We start from the raw sequence: 18,872 nt of genomic DNA, 5'->3' as shown, positions 1-18,872 counted from the left end.
GAAAAGCGCAGCAGGTCAGGCAGCATCTAAGGAGCAGAAGAATCGACGTTTCGGGCATGAGCCCTTCAGGAATTCCTGAAGAAGGGCTCATGCCCGAAACGTCGATTCTTCTCCTTAGATGTTGCCTGACCTCCTGCGCTTTTCCAGCAACACATTTTCAGCTTTGATCTCCAGCATCTGCAGTCCTCACTTTCTCCTTTTTACAGTTCTTGCATGGTATCTTTGTAAATGGCGTTTAGTTTTGCTGTGTATCTAATGGATCCTTTCGGTTCATTAGTCGTTTATTAAATGTGTTTGTAGGTTTGTGGGCTACCATGATGCTAAGGGGTCTGAGTAGTGTGGAAGTCATTTTTGATATGTCTTTGATGTAAAGTATTGTGGCTATAGCTTTTGGTTGCGTTGTGTCTGCTTGTTTGGGTTTGTTTCTGAGGAATCGGCGAATTGTATTTATTGGGTACCTGTTTTTTCTTGAAAACGTTGTATAGATTAGATTAGAATAGATTCCCTACAGTGTGGAAACCGGCCCTTCAGCCTAAACAAGTCCACACCAACCCTCCGAAGAGCAACCCACCCGGACCCATTCCTCTACATTTACCTCTGCACCTAACACTACAAGCAATTTAGCATGGCCAATTCACCTAACCTGCACATCTTTGGACTGTGGGAGGAAACTGGAGTACCTGGAGGAAACCCACGCAGAGACTGGGAGAATGTGCAAACTCCACGCAGACAGTTGCCCGAGGTGGGAATTGAACCCGGAACCCTGGCGCTGTGAGGCAGCAGTGCTAACCACTGAGCCACCGTGCTGCCCTTAGGTACAAAGACACCTTGTGTATTCAGGGAAGTTTTGCTGGAGACAGCCCTCTTGATCCACATAATTGGTTCTTGAGCAGGTTGTTTCATCTTTGGATGTGGACAACAGAACAAAAGCATCCAGCTTGCAAAGGAGAAGGCACCTTAATTATATTTCTTTACCTTCTGTGTGAAGAAGTAACAAAAAAGTAGTGGTTGTTCTCACTCACCATTGCCTTCTAAACTGCTTTCTTGCAAGTTCTGTTGTTGAACCGAAAAGGGAAAAATTATCTTGAAAATTACCACTGAAGGAGTGAATCCTAAAACAGTGAATGAAAGGCTGAAAACTTGAGTATCCGCAACGTCCCGTTATTAGCTAAGAATTGTAAGTAATTAAAAGAAAATTGAAAGAAAACAACTCATTGACATTTGTGATCTAGATTGGTGCCAGGAACCTTGCTTCTTGACTTATTCCCTTTCTCACTCAGATGTCTTGTCTCTTTCTGCTTTTTGTAGTTCTTGGGTGCTGCAGTGTGACATTGAAGCGTCTTGATGCAGCTCTATTTGTGTGTATTGTGATGATTGCTTCTGAAGTTAAATATTTGGTCCGTGTGTGTTGTTTTTCTCTAGACACTGGTTTGAAGTTCTCTGTTAACTGTACATTCAACTGTCACGTCTAAGAATGGGAGTCTGTTGTCATTCTCCTCTTCATTTGTGAATATTATGCCCATCAGGATGTTGTTGGTGGTGTATTTTTCCTATAATTTGTTCCATTTTGTGATGACAAAGGTGTCATCTACATAGCGGACCCAAAATTCCTTCTGATGATTTTGCAGTTAGTGATGTAATACGTTTTCGTTTTGACCTTGTATTTAGAAGATGTTTTCTGCCACTTTGCAAACCCCTAGCATTTTCTGGTTTGTTTGATTTATTCATTGTGATTCTGTGTGTTTTATGCAGTTTTTCTTAAAAGATTGGGTGGAGGTGGGTTTTCTTATTGATTTAATGAATTGGGCCAAACTCTGTGGAGCAGATGTTTGGCTCTGTTCATGGTCCGTTGAATTAGCTCATGTCTGCTGTAATAGCAATACATTACAATTAGCCTCTATATGGTATTGTTATAGGATTTATTGTCATTTTGCTCTATAGTGACTCCACCTGGGAAGTGTGAGAATGTGAGCTGAGATTGTGTTGTAATGCTGTTCCAGTTTCATGAGTTTGCAACTAATAATGGCTTTTTGCTTGGTGATGGCTGTTTAGATACTTGACTGCAGCAAAGAGAACCTCAGTTGCCTAAATAAGCTAAATTACATTGCATTGCCACTAGTTCAATGCTGCAATTTATAAAGGACACTTCTCTTAAAGAATTAGTTACCTGAGCCTTGTAATATTTTTGTAAAATTCTGTGCATAAATGATATCAAATGCAATGTGATTTGTTATATTTTCACAATTCTGCATTTATATTTTAACGGGTTTTACCCATGTAAAGTTGTAATTTATTTCCAATGTCTAGCACAAGGGCTTAAATTACTTTTAAAAAATTGTGTATTTCACAATTACAAGATTAAATTTATCCAATGAATTGTCATTGTCTTTCTGAATATCTTAAGTTTTTACTTGAAAGCTTCAGCTTCCCAAAAGGCTCATTTTGGATTCAATACTTTTGCCCAGAGCTGTGATGCTGTAAGCATTTCGTTGTGCTGTCTTAGCAAATGCAGTGTTTTTATTTCCAATGATTTGTTTGTTCTGATATCTAACCGAACTGGTGAGAGAGAAAGACTGGAATCTAAAATTGACATAACTGTCATTTATGTATTTTATTTATTCTGTTCAGACCACTTCTGTTTTGTTTTTGGACAAAAAGAAAATGGGAAAAGAGACCACTTTGAACCAAGGAATCTCTGGAAGAAAATATTGTTATTTTAAAAACAAGTTACTGGAACTCGTAAGTTGTATCTATAATGTTGCCTTACTGTAGCAGTGAGGAAAACTTGCTAGGTACAATGACACCTTGTGTTTGTGTTTTCAGGGAAGTTTTGCTGGAGACAGCCCTCTTGATCCACATTGGTTCTTGAGAGCAGGTGGTTTCATCCTTGGATGTGGACAACAGAACAAAAGCATCCAGCTTGCAAAGGAGAAGGCACCTTAATTATATTTCTTTACCTTCTATGTGAAGAAGTAACAAAAAAGTAGTGGTTGTTCTCACTCACCATTGCCTTCTAAACTGCTTTCTTGCAAGTTCTGTTGTTGAACCGAAAAGGGAAAAATTATCTTGAAAATTACCACTGAAGGAGTGAATCCTAAAACAGTGAATGAAAGGCTGAAAACTTGAGTATCCGCAACGTCCCGTTATTAGCTAAGAATTGTAAGTAAAAGAAAATTGAAAGAAAACAACTCATTGACATTTGTGATCTAGATTGGTGCCAGGAACCTTGCTTCTTGACTTAGTCCCTTTCTCACTCCGATGTCTTGTCTCTTTGTGTGTGTATATATGTGTGTATCTGGGAATTTTAAAAAGGAGTAGAGTTTAAGTTATTGAGCTACAGATTAGCAATTCTCCTTTCTTTCTTGCCGTTGGTTAAAACTAGTTTTATTACAATAGATAGGTTTTTCATTAACATAGAAAAAACTGATGTGCATATTATTTTAACCTGAATTGGGAAGTTAGAAAAAAATTGGGCATTTTGGTACTTTAATCAAGTTTACCCCCAGTGAGTTATGACAGTTCCAGAGACATGAGCATCATTGGCAAGACCAGCATTTATTGTCCATCCCTAATCACCTTTTGAGAAAAAAGTGGTAGTCAGTCCATGTGGTGTAAGTTTACCCACACTACTGATGGGGAGGGAGTTCCAGATTTTGGCTTGGCAGCAATAAAGGAATGGTCATATAGATCAGGATTATGTTTGACTTGTGATGGAACCTCGAAGTTGTTGTATATGAGAATCTGCCCTTTTATTCAGATAGTAAAGATTGAATGTTTGGAAAGAAGTAGAGTACACCAGTAGTAGAGATGATAAATATTTAAGGTAGTGGATGGGGTGCTGTTCAAAGGGGCTGTTTGTCTTGGATGGCGTCGAGCTTCTTTCATTGTTGGAATGGAGCAAGTGGAGAGTATTCCTTCACAATTCTGACGTGTTATATAGATGTTGTTCAGGCTTTGGGAAGCAGACGCTGAAATATTAACTGCAAAATTTCAAGCCTCTGACCTGTTCTAGTAGCCACATTATTTGTATGGCTGGAGCAGTATAGTTGCTGTTCAATGATAATCCACAGGATGCTTATGGTCAGTGAAATAACTACATAGAGGCCACTATCCTGTCACCAAATCACCCTTTATTTATTTGTGCACAGTACACTGTGGCCAGCCAGCTCAGTGTCAGTCCCCTGAACTGAGGAGATTCTAAATCCCATCTTTTCTGTCGGCCAGGGTTTCCTGATTGGGGTTGTTAACCTGGGTCCATCAAGGTCCTCTGAGTCAACAAGATCCAATCACTATAATGGAGAGTTTTGCAATGTTTAATGTCAAGAAGATATGGGTAGAATTTCTCTTAGACCATAAGATATAGAAGCAGAATTTTGCCACTCAGTCTATTGAATCTGCTCCACTATTTGATCATGGCTGATATGTTTCTCAACCCCATTCTCCTCCCTTCTTCCTGTAAGCCTTGATTGCCCTTACTAATCAAGAATCTATCTATCTGTCTTAAGTACACTAAATGACTTGGCCTTGTGCGGCAATGAGTTCCACAGGTTCACCACCCTCTGGCTGAAGAAATTCCTTTCCATCTCAGTTGGTGATAGTAATTGGCTCAAAGCTAAAAGAGGGTGGTGGTGGAGGGTTGCTTCTCAGACTGGAGGCTTGTGACCAGTGGATTGCCACAAGGATTAGTGCTGGGTTCACTGATTTGGATGTGATCATGAGAGGTAAGTTTGGTAAGAGGTAAGGTTAGTAAGTTTGCAGATAACACCAAAATTGAAGGTGGACAGCGAAGAAGGTTACCTCAGATTACAATGGGATCTTGATCAGATGATAGGCTGAGTGGCAGATGGAGTTTAATTTCGATAAATGCGAGGTGCTGCATTTTGGGAAAGCAAATCTTAGTAGGACCTATACACTTCGTGGTAAAGTCCTGGGGAGTATTGCTGAACAAAGAGACCTTGGAGTGCAGGTTCATAGCTCCTTGAAAGTAGGGACACAGGTAGATAGGAGAGTGAAGAAGGTGTTTGATATGCTTTCCTTTATTGGTTGGAGTATTGAGTATAGGAGTTGGGAGGTCATGTTGCGACTGTACAGGATATTGGTTAGGCCACTTTTGGAATATTGTGTGCAATTTTGGTCTCCTTCCTATCGGAAGGATGTTGTGAAACTTGAAAGGTTTCGGAAAAGATTTACAAGGAAGTTGCCAGGGTTGGAGGATTTGAGCTATAGAGAGAGGTTGAATAGGCTAGGGCTGTTTTCCCTGGAGCGCGGAGGTTGAGAGGTGACCTTATAGAGGTTTATAAAATCATAAGGGGCATGGGTAGGATAAATAGGCAAAGTCTTTTCCCTGGAGTGGGGGAGTCCAGAACTAGAGGGCATAGGTTTAAGGTGAGAGGGGAGAGATATAAAAGAGACCTAAGGGCCAACGTTTTCACGAAGAGGGTGGTACGTGTATGGAATGAGTTGCCAGAGGAAGTGGTGGAGGCTAGTCCAATTGCAACACTTAAAAGGCATCTGGGGGGATCCAAGATGGCGGTGACCCAGCAAGTCTGAGTCTATGGTGCTCCTCCCAAAACTTGGGCAAAGTGGGCCACCCGCCTCTACCACACTCACCAAATCATTTAAAACAGTTTTTACTTAATGTAATTAGTTGCTCAGTACTGAATTTAAACAGTCTAGTCTCCTGTAAAAATGACTAAAGGGAAGGGAGCCCGCAGTTCTCAGTAGGCAGGAACCCCTCCCCCACCCTCCCCAGCTGCAATAGAAGCATCCGCAGCCGCCCCGGGGGACCGACCTACGGTGGCGAGCCTTGTGGAAATAATTTCCAAACTTGACGCGAAGATCGACGCCTTCATCGAAGAGTCCCGGAGCAGATGGAATTTACTCTCGGCCGCGCTACAAAAGCACGACCGAGACATCGAGGAAGTCGAGCACCGAGTTGGAGGGGGAGAACTAAAGGCCGTGACCTCCGAGACTATAGCAGAATCGGCCGTGGATCAGGTCCGGACTCTCGAATAGTGAGTCTGGACCTTAGAGAATCACATTGCTCGAGGTCATCGAAAAAATATTCGTTTGCTGGGCCTTCCCGAACAGGAAGAGGAAGGCCAGCTTACAGCGATCCTCAAGCAGTGGCTTCCACAGCTTTTAAATCTGGAGGCTGGATCAGGCCCGGTAAGGGTGGAATGGGCCTACCGGAATGCAATACACGGGCCCGGCTCGAACCAGTGCCCCCGCCTGGTCCTGTTCTGACTGCAGAGCTACAAGGAGAGGCAGATACTCCTAGAAGCTTCCAGAAATCTTGGGAAAGATCCCCAAGTCATGATTTATAAAGGATCCAAGATTATGTTATTCCAGGACTTTTCCCCAGCTTTGGTCCGAAAGAGGAAGGCGTTTGATGAAGCGAAGAAGTGTTTAAGGGACTTAAACATTTCAGTACTCCTTGCACTACCCAGCAACGCTACGCTTTAACCATGAAGGGTCCGTGTACAACTTCAGATCGCCGGAGAAGGCCAAGGAATTTTTGGACTCTCTTACATTTATCTAAGAGATAATGGATGTTGGTTTGCCTTCCCCCCCCTCCAGTTTACACACTTTTTTTTAATCCCTTTCATTACCTTACTGTTTAATATTATCTCCGGGGGGTGGGAGAGGGGTTTATTTATTTGTTCTTCACTTAGTGATTTTCTCCCCTTTTTTTAACTAGACCCCCAAGGCCTATATATATAATGCAGGTGGGGGGAGGTGGTTACCTTATCCTATTTTATCTCTGTCTTTAGGAGCGGGGTTGTTTTCTCCTGTTATTTTGTATTACTATATTTAATTATTATTTGTTGAGACTGTAATTTTATAGTTATATATGTTTATACATGGTATTAACATTACCAAATATATCCAGGTGTTGGGTGGGGGGGGGGTAGGAGTATGGTACTCACTGTTAAGTCTAGCTCTGTAGTATATTTGGATTTTCTTTATCCTATCGTGGGGTGCCTGGGTCAAGGGTGGGGCACTGGTTGGGAGAGGATACGATGGGCTTTTGGAAAGGAAGTGATGCCCCCTGGGAACCAGGGGGAAATCTCCATTTAAATACATTTTTAAAATTTAGAACTAGTTTTTTATTATATTGATGTGAGTGTATTAAAGAGCCTTTATTTTTGTGAATTCTATATGCTCTATGCTCGGGATGTTTTGGATAGGGTTTCTTCTCCTGAGGGGTCTCAGACTTGCCCGGACGATTATGGTTAATCAGTCGGTTAAATGGTGCACCTGGAATGTCAAGGGGAGTAATTCACCAATCAAAAGGAAGAAAATATTGTCAAACCTCAAGAAAGAAAAGGTTGATATAGCTCTCTTACAGGAGACACACTTACTGGATAAAGAACACTTGAAATTACGACAGGGTGGATTTGATCAAGCCTTCTTTTCTTCCTTCAGCTCAAAAAGTAGGGGGGTTGTTATCCTTATTCGGAAGAATCTCCCTTTCAAAATCCTAAATCAAGGACGAATCTGGACGATATATTCTGATTAAATACATCCCTTATAAATGGAGAGGAATATGGGATCTTAAATCTGTATTGTCCCCCTGCACATCCTTTTAAATTTATAACGGAAGCCATCTCAAAATTGATGGCTCTCGGTGCTCATCACACAATTATAGGGGGAGATTTTAATTGTATTATGGATCTGGAAATAGATAGGATTCCCAAGAGTACTGCAGGAGTATCCCCCAGATCCAGACAATTGGTGGATTTGAACAAAGAATTAGATGTATGGAGATGCCTTCACCCACAGGGCAGAGATTTGTCTTTTTACTCCAATCCACATAAATGTCATACCAGAATTGATATGATATTTGCCCCCTTGATTTTTAAAAATTCCATTTTTAAAATAGGTGGTATAACAATTTCTGATCGCCCTGCTGTATATATGGAAATCAAGGCAAGGAACAATGATTCCTTCTTGATGAAAGATAGTAAATTTGTAAAGTACTTCTCTCAAGAATTTAAAACTTTTTTAGAAATTAATTCAGGTACGGCTAGCAACCCATCAATGATGTGGGAGACCATCAAAGCTTACGTGCGAGGTTTGATCATATCATACTCAGCGACCCAGAAAAAGTTAAGGGAGAACAACAGCGTCTGCTCGAAGCTCGCTTTAAAGCAGCTGAAACAGCATATGCTGACAGGCCTTCTATTATCAAATTACAAAGGTTTACGACCCTTAGGACAGCTCTGAACACCACACTTACGCAAATGGCTAAGAGGGAAATATTATTTGCAAAACAAAGGTTATATGAATTTGACGATAAACCTGGTAGATACTTAGCATTTCTCGCAAAGAGAAAAAGGCCCCTCACTATCACGTCTATCAAGGAAAGTACGGGTATTCTGACTCATGATCATAAAAGGATTAACGCAATCTTTAGAAAATTTTATTCTGATTTATATAAATCGCAGGATTGCGAAGATAGAGCTAGGAGGATGCAGTCATTTTTTAAAAACCTGACCTTTCCGGACCTAACTCCGGAACAGGTATCGGTCCTGAATGTTTCCTTAACAAGCAAGAAATACTTGACGGAACCAGGCAACTTCAGAGCAGTAAGGCACCTGGCCCAGATGGCTTTCAAGCTGAATTCTATAAAGAATTTACAGGAATTATTGGCTGGTTCACTTATGGACATGTATAACTACTCATTCAGTCAGGGCTGTCTCCTGCCTTCGCTGAAAGAGGCGAATATCTCTCTTATTCTCAAAAAAGGAAAGGACCCAGAAGATTGTGCGTCATACAGACCAATATCATTGCTAAATGTAGATTTTAAAATTCTTTCTAAAACGTTAGCATTGAAACTAGAAAGGGTACTGCCATACATCATAAAGGAGGATCAGACGGGGTTTATTAAGGGCTGTAGATCATCCAAAAATGTTAGAAGGGTGTTGAATCAGGGAAAGATACCAGGAGTAGTAGTCTCATTACACGCGGAAATGGCATTCGACAGGGTTGAATGGTCATGTCTGTTTTACACATTGGAAAGGTTTGGTGTTGGAAAGGTGTTTACCAAATGGGTCTCAATGTATAATGATCCCAAAGCAGTTGTGATTACCAATGAATTAGGCTCGGATAGCTTCAGTGTGGATAGGGGCTGCCGTAAGGGATGTCTTCCTCTCTCGCCGTTGCTATTTACGCTAATAATTGAGCCACTAGCAGAAGCTATATGGGCTGACCCTAATATAACGGCCCCAAGGATTGGTACAGGTAAACATAAAGTTACCCTTTATGCAGATGATGTTCTTCTGTTTCTCAGTAATCCCCTGAAGTCCGTGCCTCGCTTAATCCAAGTTACTAATACATTTAGTGCATTTTCAGGCTATAAAATTAATTTTTCAAAATCGGAGGCTATGCCAATGGGCGGCCTTGCTAGTATATCCCACCTATTGGACAGATCCTACTTTCACTTTCGGTGGTCCCTGGAGAGTTTCTTATATTTAGGCATTTTTATCACTCCAGTGTTTGGCCAGTTATACAAGGCTAACTTTGTGCATTTACTGGAGAGGATAAGGCAGGACCTCCAGCGATGGGGAGACCTTCCAATTTCCTGGTTAGGCAGAATATCACTAATTAAAATGAATGTCTCGTATACCCTATGAGAATGCTTCCGGTGATGCTGCCAAGGCTGGCACTATGCAAATTGTATAGCTGGCTGGGTTCCTTCATCTGATCATAGACAGCCCCTCATTACGCTGAAGAAGCTACAGCTTCCACAGGCAAGGAGAGGACTGGATTTTCCAGATTTTAGGAAATATCAGTTAAGTTCTCTATTAAGCTACATAGCCGATTGGGTCTTGTCTGACCCACAATCAATGTGGTGGCTGGACATCAAGGCTTCTCAAGTAAAATACCCACTTATTAACCTCTTATTTTCAGACAAGAGGAAAATCATCACAGATCACTGTAAAAACCCTATAATACTAAATACAATTAGAAGTTTGGAATATAGTGCAGCAAAATGAGGGCAATTCACATAAAACATCCCCCATACTCCGATAGTGGGAGCATGGGGCTATCAACCGGGCTTACAGATGCCACTTTCAAACTCTGGAGATCCTGTTTAGGGGATCTGTTTAAAGAAGGGGTCCAGATGTCTTTTGAAGAGCTGCATCGGAAATTTGGATTACCTAATGGTGACTTCTTTTGATACTTCCAAATTCGAGATTACATACAGAAGAAGACTACGCTATTAGATAGTCTTTATAAATCAGACAGAGAACGTAGAGTGTTATGGCCAATGGGGGTATCTTCAGTTAGCACTATTTATCATTTATTACATGATGAAGTATCGGAAGATATGGACAATCTGCTTAAAACATGGGATCAGGATTTGGGACTGGAAATCTCGATAGAACTGTGGAATGACATTTGGGAAAATGCCAGAAAAATCTCCATCTGCAACAGAACTCAGGCCATTCAGTTGAAGATACTTCATAGGGCCCATATAGCACTGGACCAATTGGCAAAATTTAAGGCAGGAGCATCTCCAATGTATCCCAAATGTAAAATAGAGGTGGGCATTCTTGTACATTGCTTAAGATCATAAGATCCGTAGATATTGGACTAAAATAGCAAGTGCTCTGACAGAAATCTTAGGAACGGAAATTAGAGTGGATCCAGTATCTCTCCTTTTGGGCTTTTCAAACTTAACCTCCCTGGATATGCGCGGGAAGAGATTATTTTCCATTCTCTCTTTCTGTGCAAGGAAAAATATTTTGGTAAACTGGGTGGCTGAGGGCCCTCCTGGACTTTCGAATTGGCACAACATAATCATGGAATGTATTCCCCTGACTTCCTTACAAATATGGTGCACCGAAAAATGGAATTATTCCATAAAATATGGCAGCCCTTCTCCTTGAATTATACAAACACAGATATTTCAGCCATCCTAACAAGGGCTTTTATTTAATTGAGACGGCGAACCTGGCTGGTCCGGGCCCCCTTGGGAGAGGAATCCCACACGAATACAAGTTTTGTTATGATCTGATGTTAATACATTCCGAGCATGTATTTCACTACTCAATTTCTGTGTATTCCGTCGTTTTTTTTCATAAATAATATAAGGGATTTAATTATACACTCTGGTTAGTTGTAGGTTAGATTAGTAGTTAGTTGAGTTTTGTTTTTTTTTCTATCGGTATCTTTTTTTCTGTTTGATAGATTTTGGTTATTATTTATTTAAGATTTAATTGTATATCAATGTTTATACTTGGGTTTTTTTTATTTGTAAACTTGTAAAAACATGTTAAATTTTCAATAAAAATATCTATTTAAAAAAAAGACATCTGGATGGCTATATGAATAGGAAGGGTTTGGAGGGATATGGGCCAAGTGCTGGCATGTGGGACTAGATTGGATTGGGATATCTGGTCGGCATGGACAGGTTGGACCGAAGAGTCTGTTTCTGTGCTGTACATGTCTATGACTCTAATTGCCTGGCAATTATTATAGTGTGAAATATCAATTAGAATTGAGAGAAAGCACTTTTCTGAGCGAGATATAACCAAGTTGCACATGTACATCTGGAATTTGATGCAGAGGGGAAGAACTGCTTTTAGCTTTTTTTTATGGTTTACAAGGACTATATTCTATAGTAACGACGATCAGCAAATAAGGACCATAGAATAATTGATATTAAGCATCTTCAAGAAGGTTTAACTTAGAGGTAAGTCAGGACTGGAGAGCTCAAAGATGTGATCTGTTCTTCTTACTCAATACAGAAAGCTGGGAACATTTCCAGTGCAGCTTAGCATGTGTTCAGTTAGTGTCTGCAATTGTAGCTCCAAGAAGCCTACGTTTTGGAACCGGAGCGTTGGCTGTGGACTCAGTGGAGCATCTGCGATGTGGAGATGTCATGGATTGCATGACAAAAGGTAGTCAGATGCTGGCTAAGACCCAATGGGCAGTAAAGGAATGGGGGACCACTAGGCAGGCAGCACGGGAGTCTCCTCTGGCTATTCCCCTACAAACACATACACAGTTTCGGATACTGTGGAAAGAAATGGCCACTTGGGGGAGGGAGAGAGTCGGGAGAAGCAGCAACAGAGAAAATTGCACTGCAGTTTGCTGCATTATGGACCAGACCAAATCACCTCAAAATATATTAAGAAAATAGCCTAGACGCTAAGTTTTTTTCTTCGAAAGGTAAATAAAAGGTATTGTGTTCCAGGTGTAATTTGATTGGTCAAACTTGACTTTAAGCAACATACACTTTATTTGTACACCGTTAAAATACAGGCAAAATAAAAATAAAACAATTGTAATTCTATTGAAATGCTTAACAGAATAACATATTTTAACTATTATTATTCAACTGTTCCAATATGAGGGCAGCACAGTGGCTCAGTGGTTAGCATTGCTGCCTCACAGCTCCAGGGATCTGGGTTCAATTCCCACCTTGAGTGACTGTGTGGAGTTTACACATTCTCCCTGTGTCTGCGTGGGTTTTCTCCGGGTGCTCCGGTTTCCTCCACAATCCAAAGATGTGCGGGTCAGGTGAATTGGCCATGCTAAATTACCCTAGTGTTCGGTGCATTTGTGAGGGGTAAATACAGGGTAGGGGAATGGGTCTGGGTGGGTTACTCTTTGGAGGGTCGGTGTGAACTTGTTGGGCTGAAGGGCCTGTTTCCATACTGTAGAGAATCTAATTTATAGTAACATCCCATGAACATACCCTTGGCAAACACAAATTCTGTAAGATAGATTATCTCACATGCAATTCTTGCAGCAGGAACAGAACCCTAACTCTTAGTTGTAAACTGGAGAGGAAAAAAAAACACCAACACTCACCACTCACTGCCTTTTGAGTCCAATAATCCTAAACACAATCTGGAATTAGATTTTAATCCTGACACGATTTCCCCAGTTTGTTATGGACCAGCCCAAACCCCCCCAAATATATCTGAAGAAGATAGCCAAGGTCCAACCTTTTCTCATATTAAAGACAAGTGTAAGTGTTATATTCCAGATGCAATTTGGTCAAACTACTCTACTTAAAGCAAAATACACTTTATTCTTGCACTGCAGTTAAAATTCAGACAAAATTAAAATAAAAGTATTGGCTTAACTGTAACTGTCAAAATGCTTAACAAAACAATATATTAACAACTACTAATTAACTGTTCTAATGTGGCAACATCCCCTGTCAAAGGCAAATTCAGTAAAATAGATTGTGTCTCATGCAATTCCAGCAGCAGGAAAAGAACTCCAGCTTTTAGCTGTGCCAGAGAAAGGAATAAGAGTTTCCACATCCAGCTTCAAGACCCCAGCAACTGCTGCAAACTAGAATTTCTGGTTCTGTGGGAATTTAGCCTCACCCATTCAGGCTACTTCTATAGTTCCAACATTTTCTTTAAATGCCCAAAGCCTCTCAAGCTGTTTAGTGACTTTGAACAGAGTGCTTTGCACTTCTGTCTCAATCTTTCTTCATTTAAAAAAAAAGACAAAATACACCTCGTACAGCCATAATTCTGTAATAGCTATGCTGCACAGAGAAGGAGTAAATAGTGTGGGAATGCAATAGATCTGGGGATTCAATTATTAGAGAAATAAATGTGTTGTAGCCACATACAAGATTCTAGAATAGTATATTGCCTCCTTGGTGCTAGGAGTGGGTGAACAGCCAGCATTCTTGGTACACATTGGTACAAGTGACATAAGTTAAATAAAAGGGATAAGGCCCTAAACAAGTATAGGGAGTTAGGAAATAACTTGAAAAGTAGGACTTCAAAGGTAGCAATCTCACGATCACTACCAATACAACATGCTGTTCAGAGTAGAAATGGAATGAAAATCAAATGAATTCATGGCTAAAGTGATGGTGCGAGAGGGTTTCACATTCCTAGGGCATTGGGACCAGTTTTTGGGAATCTGGGACCAGTACAAACTGGATGGATTACACCTGGGCAGGACTGAGGGACTGATGTCCAAGGAGAATATTTGCTAGAGTGGTTGGAGAGGCTTTAAATCAAAATAGCAGGGGAATGGAACCTATGCAAGGAGTCAGAGGAAGGGGAATCTAGGACAAGAACAAAAGACAGGGGAATAAGAAAAGCGATAGGCACAGAAATCAGGGGCTGGGATCAAACAGTCACAGTGAAAAATAATGGAAGTAGAACAAGTAATGATTAAAAGACAAACCTTGTGGATCCAAGATGACGGTGATCTAGAAAGATTGCGTTGTGGAGCTCCGCACTACATCGCAACCGGGAAGAAGTCCTAACCCACCCTACCTGGATCACTACAATATCCTGGGATTCTGGAAAGTCGTGGAGTCCCAGGAAACTGTTAAAGAACAACTTACCTTGGTTTTCGCTGTCCAGGGATGCTGCAGAAAGGCATAGGTATGTCCAAGGCCCGGCCCAGCCTGCAGGATCCTCTGACTCAATTTCATACCAAGTTCTGGTAAAGGAGCTCACAAAATCTCATGAGATGTTGGGTAAGAAGATAGAGGAGAACTTGGCCCCGATCTCTATCATGCAGAAGAATGAACAGCAGCTTGGAGACGTCGAGCAAAGGACGGATGAGGTAGAATGCAAAGTCACAGTGGTAGAAGCTGATACCGATTCCTCCAAGGATAGGATCCAGGCCCTGGAGACGCAGGTCTGTAATTTGCTTTATCAGGTTGATGACCTCAAACAGGGGCAGGAGAAAAAATATTCAGATCATTGGTCTGCCAAAGGGTAAGGAAGGTGAGCGACCAGTGGAATTTATTGAGGACTGGTTGCCGAAATACCTTAACTGGAGGCTGGAATAGGAAGCTTGAAGATTGAGAGGGCTCACTGGGTCACGGCGCGGAGGTCAGGTTTGGACCAACATCCTCGTCCTATTTTGGTGCGGTTCCATCACTATAGAAATAAGGGGAGAATCGTGGAAGCTTCCAGAATACAGGCCAAGGATCCGAAGGCCCTAGTTTACAAGGGCTCTGAGATCATGTTCTTTCAGGACTTCTCAGCAGCGGTGATCTGGAAAAGAAAATCCTATGGTGGTGCCAAGAAAAGACTGAGGAAGCTTTGGATCACTTTTAAATGGATCTGTACATCTTTGACATGTTGGAGAAGGCAAGAGGTTTTGTGGACAAATTAACTTAATCTGAACAATTTAGTATATACAAATAGTGTTATTTGGGTATTTCTGTACTTTTCTGGGCTTTCTTTTCCTATTTTTTATTGGTAATAATCTGGTTTAAACTGCTTGGGGCGACTGGAATGTTTACTTTCAATTTCAATTTCTAAGTTAAGTTATACCAAAGGATGGGTGGGGTACTTACTTTTTTTTTTCAAAATTTCTTTGTTCACATTATTATTCCATGTTGTATTTTCTTCCTTTGTCGCTAATGTTTGTGGTGCAGCTCTAGCTAGGAGGAGAGAAAATGGTTGGGATGGCTGGATGCCTATATACGGGCAGTTTATGCCCAGTACAGATAATTGTGTACTGGCTGCTATATTCGCAGCGGGATGGGAAATTGGGTTTTGGGATGTGTAGATGCCCCTTTAGGGCAGGGGATGAGTTCCCCTATTCAGCACAATTGACGCTTTATATGTTGGTTTGTTTTTTAGTTCTTGTTGAATATAGTCTTTTGATGGTTTTGTAGGTCTGTTAACTGTAGTGGTTTTAATGTCGTTTTTATGTTTGATGGATCTTGCGACACTAAGGCTCGGTGATTTGTAATTTGAGTTCCTCCTCCCTGGAATCTAAACGTTACTGGAAAAAGTTATGGCTCATGATTTGATTAAATGGTGTGCCTGGAACGTCAAGGGGAGTCACTCACCAATTAAGAGGAAAAAGGTACTTTTGACTCTTCGAAAGGAAAAGGTGGATATTGCTTTACTACGGGAGACACACTTGGATGATAGGGTGCCTTTGAAACTACAGCAGAATGGCTTTAATTGGGTTTACTTTCCATCTTTTATTACCAGAAGTAGGGGAGTGCCTATATTGGTTAGGAGGAATTTCCCATTTAAGTTACTAGAGTGTGTTAAAGACACATGGGAGGCTTGTAATCCTCAAAGCCCTGATAAACTAGGAAGAATATGGTGTTTTAAATGTTTACTGCCCTCCAGTTTCTGGTATATGTGTTTTCTAAATTGATCAGTCTCGAGTCTTGGCATGTTATCATAGGTGGAGAATTTAATTGTCTTATGGATCCTACGGTAGACAGGTTGCCCAAAAGCCCCCCGATACCCTCTGTATAAACTAAACAATTAGTGGATCTGTGTGTGGAGTTAGGGTTGGTGGATGTCTAGAGGTGTCTCCACCCTGCAGGCAGAGATTTTACTTTTTTTCCCAAATCCACACAGATGTCACACCAGGATTGATTTTTTTCTGACCCCCGTGGCAACCCTGGACTTGGTGGCAACTTGTATGATTGGTAATATTACCATCTCCAATCGCGCTCCAGTGTACCTGTTGGTTAAGATTAAGGACGCATTAGTGGGCCCAAGGCACTGGCGAATAGATCCCTTTATCCTTAAGGATAATAAATTTGTGGAGTACTTCTCTAAGGAATTTAGGGCATTCCTAGATGTTAATTCAGGCTCAATCACCTAATGAAGGAGCATCGCTCCGAAAGCTAGTGTGCTTCCAATTAAACCTGTTGGATTATAACCTGGTGTTGTGTGATTTTTAACTTTGTACACCCCAGTCCAACACCGGCATCTCCAAATCATGACTATTATCAGAGCAAGATGTGCAGAAGGCTGAGAAGCAGCTTTAAAGTGAAAAGACATCCAGTCCTGATGGACTGCCCAGCGAATTTTATAAGGAATTTAAAAGCATATTGTCAGGCCCGATGCTCAACATGTTCAATGACTCATACAGGCATAATCGTCTCCCGCCATCTGAGAGAAACCAATATTTCACTTATTCTTAAAAAGAAAGATCCCGGAGGACTATGCTGCTTAGAGGCCCATTTCACTCTTAAATATTGACTTTAAAAATCTTCTCTGACTCTTGCGTTAAGGCTGGAAACTATTACCTTCTATTGTTAAAGAGGACCAGACAGGCTTCACAAAGGGCCACAGATCCTCCAATAATGTCAGGAGGCTGCTTAATGTAATTCAAGCATGTCAGCACTGTCAATACAGGGATTGGTGATTTCTCTAGATGCAGAGAAGGCATTTGACTGAGTTGAGTGGCTGTACCTTTTTTATACTCTAGAGCAGTTTGGCTTGGACGCAGCCTTTATAAAATGGGTAAAGGTTCTTTATGGTAACTCTCTCGCTGTGGTCATCACCAATGGGGTACGATCAAGCAATTTTAGTATTTTTAAGGGCAGCAGGGCTGTCCCCTTTTGCCATTTCTTTTTATATTGGTGATTGAACTGTTGGCGGAGGCCATACATAGGGATCCCAATATATTGGCCCCAGAAGTGGGGTCAAATTTACATAAGATTTCGTTGTCCACATTTTTTTTGTCAAATCCAGCAATTTTGGATACAATGCATCAGCTCGTTTGGCACCTTTTTGGGGATAAGATTAATTTTGAAAAATCAGAGGCTATGCCTAAGTGTGGTTTTGAAGGCAAATCTCAATTCCCATTTAAGAGTTTTATGTGTTTGGGCATATTCATCACTCCAGTTTTTGATCGGTTGTTTAAAGTTAATTTTGTTCAATTATTCAACAAAATCAAACAAGATCTTCAAAGATGGGAGGTGCTTCCGGTTTTATGGTTAGGTCGGATAGCTCTTATTAAGATGAATATTTTCCCCCCATTTGTTGTACCCTATACGAATGCTCCCCCTGATTTTCAATAAGCAAATGTTCAGGAGACTAAACGGTGGCTCGGCTCTTTTATTTGGCATGGTAAGTGGCTCTTTATTAAATTAGCTAAATTGCAATTTCCTCACAGACTTGGGGGAGTGGATCTCCTGGACATTAAAAGCTATCAACTCAGCTCGCTTTTATCTTATGTGAGTGATTGGGCTTATGGGACCCACTTTCAATATGGTTAGATATCAATACCTCTCAGGCAAAGAGCCCCCTTACTAGCTTGCTGTATTTGAACAAAATGAGGACAGTTAAGGAATATTGCCATAACCCAATAGTTATCAACACTGTTAAAGCATAGAGGGCAATTCGGCAGAGGGAAGGCAGTATTGGCAAAATATCTTTTCTTACACCTATAGTTGGTATGCCCGGTTTTCAGCCAGGGATGACTTCAGGATTCAAACATTGGGCAGCTAGGGGTGTGTCCTGCATGGGTGATTTATTTGAGGGAGACAATGATGTCTTTTGATCAGTTAGAATGGAAATGCAAGCTATCTAGCAGGGACCTCTTTCGTTTTTTTCAAGTTAGGGATTTTATTTAAAAAAAGACAACACTTTTTTTGACCGATCCCTACAAAATCTCACATAGAGAAGAGGGTGCTCAGCGCTAAGAGTACACTTTCTGTCAGCACTCTATATCATCAACTCGGTGTGGGGGGCAGCCCTTCAGATGAGTTTGATTGGATTTGCAGGATGTGGGAGAGAGAGCTAGGCATTGAAGTCTCCTCAGAGGCATGGAAAGATATTTGGGAAAACGCAAGAAAGATATCAATTTACAATAGGATTCACGCTTTACAGTTGAAGATTTTCCAAAGGGTCCACTTGGCTCCGGATCGTTTGTCAAAATTTAAGCCAGGAGTATCTTCAACATGCCCCTAATGTAAAGTTATTACGGGCACTCTTACCCATTGTGTCTGGTCTTGTGGCAGGCTTCAAACATACTGGAACGTTGTGGCAGGTGCAATGGAGGGGATTTTGGGGGTAAGGGTGGAGAAGGACCCAATCTCTCCTCCTCTTGGCCTGCCCAGTGTATTCCCATAGATGTGCATATGAAAAGTCTTTTCACTT

This window comes from Chiloscyllium plagiosum, unplaced genomic scaffold (genome assembly GCF_037043375.1).
Source record: "Chiloscyllium plagiosum isolate Xiang-an unplaced genomic scaffold, Cpla_swu_hap1 HiC_scaffold_17, whole genome shotgun sequence".
Taxonomy (NCBI): Eukaryota; Metazoa; Chordata; class Chondrichthyes; order Orectolobiformes; family Hemiscylliidae; genus Chiloscyllium; species Chiloscyllium plagiosum.
The sequence above is the reverse complement of the archived record's forward strand: the minus strand, read 5'-3'. Positions refer to the sequence as shown.